We start from the raw sequence: 2,500 nt of genomic DNA, 5'->3' as shown, positions 1-2,500 counted from the left end.
GTGAGGCAGACGATAATGGAGGGCAGTGGGGATTTACATTCATTTACATAAGCGTATTTTTAAAACCCATCGGTATTTATTTTCATAAGTGCGTTTTAATCTTTTCACTATGATACTAAATAGATTTGCCAAACAAATAAAAAAAAATATTTTGCATTTTCGAAATTAATCTCTCATCCGAAAATTGAGATAAGGCCTCAAAAATATGGGTAGTTATAATTTCAGTTTTCCAAAATTTACTTACTAGTGGTAGGTTGCAACTTAGATTGAATTCTCTCTCTCTCTCTCTCTCTCTCTCTCTCTCTCTCTCTCTCTTAGATAATCCAACAAGATGATTTGGACACTTCTACCATTCGGTACGAGCTAGGACATTCATTTATATAACCTGCTATAGGCAGTTCTATAATTTTGAAGTTATAAAGACCGTACCAGATAGATGCCATTCAAAAGACTTTTTCATAGATAGAGTGTTAGAATTAATGTAATTTTATATAGAAACATACTTGGGATGGATAATTAGATAGATAGATAGATATGAAATAGGGTGACTTACTTTTTTTTGAAGTTTTATAAATTCAATCATTACACCGGATAAGGAAGACTCAGAAGCACAGAAATTACATTCCTTATTTCATCAGAAATTATATATCGATTTTCATCAGAAAGTATATTTAGCATTTCATCAAAAAGAAGTTTAAGCCAAAATCTCAATAAACAATGTCACTGAGAAAAGCTTCCGGTGTCAAAAGTGAGAAAATAAACATAAATAAGAGAGAGGAGGAAATAATAAAGAATGGAATATAAGACAAACAAAGACGAGAATGATAGCAAGAGTAGAGAGAGAGAGAGAGAGAGAGAGAGAGAGAGAGAGAGAGAGAGAGAGAGAGAGAGAGAGAGAAAACCACTTGAAGACGAGAACCAACATCCCTCAGGAAAAATAACACCTTTTAATGTCCCCTGTGATTAGTTTCACTTCTCGCTGCCTAAATATAACAACATTCCTCTGGCATTTTGACAAGTCTCATTTTCTGACTCAAATTACGGGAGGGGAAGAACCAAATCTTATTTTTATGTAACTGCGAAAGGGTAGTAGCTCCACGTAAGCGTATCGTTTTGTCTTATATTCGTGTTTTTTTTTTAGTGTGATAGATTAAACGTTTTCGATTTATATATATAAGAAAATTTCTCTCTCTCTCTCTCTCTCTCTCTCTCTCTCTCTCTCTCTCTCTCTCTCTCTCTCTCTCTCAAAAGGAAGAGAAGCAAATCTTCTTTAGGAGACTGGATATTTTTACGACTACACAGAATAGTCGGGACTGAGAAATCGTAGTTATTAATTCTATTTTTTTTTATGCGGTAGATGAGAATGTTTCTGGCCCATATGTTTAAAAGAAACCACTCTCTCTCTCTCTCTCTCTCTCTCTCTCTCTCTCTCTCTCTCTGTCTCTCTCTCTCTCTGATACACAAGCAAAAACCTAAACTCTACAGCATCGCAAAAACGCTCCCGAAGAGTAAATAACTGATGTCGGTACTAAAAATGACACGACACGCGTTCGATTCTGAATTAAAAGTACTGCAGGTAAACAAGGCCAAATGAATGGCAGTAGATTCCCAAGAACGAACAATATTTCCGGGGCTTGTTTTCGAAAAGGTCAGAGGGAAACAAAACTGAAATAAAGAAAAGAAGCATCTCCACGTAAAGCAATTTTGCGTGTGTTTCTGGTATTGTTACTATAGCAGAGAATATATATATATATATATATATATATATATATATATATATATATATATATATATATATATATATATATATATGCTTAAAAAATCACAGTAGATGCACGTGACTTCATTAGATAAGCGAATACCACAGGAAAATAATAGTCAGAAATTCAAGGAACGAATGAAATACAACTGGAGAGAAAGTTATCAGGTAAAGAATAGATCAAAAATACCAGATTGTCAAAAGGGTAAAAGTTAAGAAGATAAACCAGGATTATCGGATCCAGGATTAATGGATAATTCATGATTATCCGATATCTCTAGGCTTATAAGAAAATTAAAGAAGACGAAACAGTGAAAGTGACAAAAGCAGATAAATCTAATGCTGTGGTAATAATGAATAAAAGTGACTATGTAAGTAAAATAATGGCATTGCTAAAAGATATTGATACTTATACGAAACTGAGGTCTGATCCTACACAGACAGTGAACTCCCATTTTAATAAGCAAATTAAATCCATTCTGAATGGCTTGGACCATTTAATCAAACAGTTTACACCGCAATGCGCCTCCCTACCTTATATGTATGGTTTAGTCAAGACACACAAAATCAATAACCCTATCAGACCAATCATTAGTTCAGTAGGCTCAGTTATGTTTAATTTATCTAAATGGCTTGTAAAAACTTTCTTACTTTTGGTAGGAAACATTTCTAACACGAATGTTTAAAAACAGTGTTGATTTTATAAACAAATTGAATAGTTTAAATTTGAATCTTGATTTT

Source organism: Macrobrachium nipponense, chromosome 2 (genome assembly GCF_015104395.2).
Source record: "Macrobrachium nipponense isolate FS-2020 chromosome 2, ASM1510439v2, whole genome shotgun sequence".
Lineage (NCBI taxonomy): Eukaryota > Metazoa > Arthropoda > Malacostraca > Decapoda > Palaemonidae > Macrobrachium > Macrobrachium nipponense.
The sequence above is the reverse complement of the archived record's forward strand: the minus strand, read 5'-3'. Positions refer to the sequence as shown.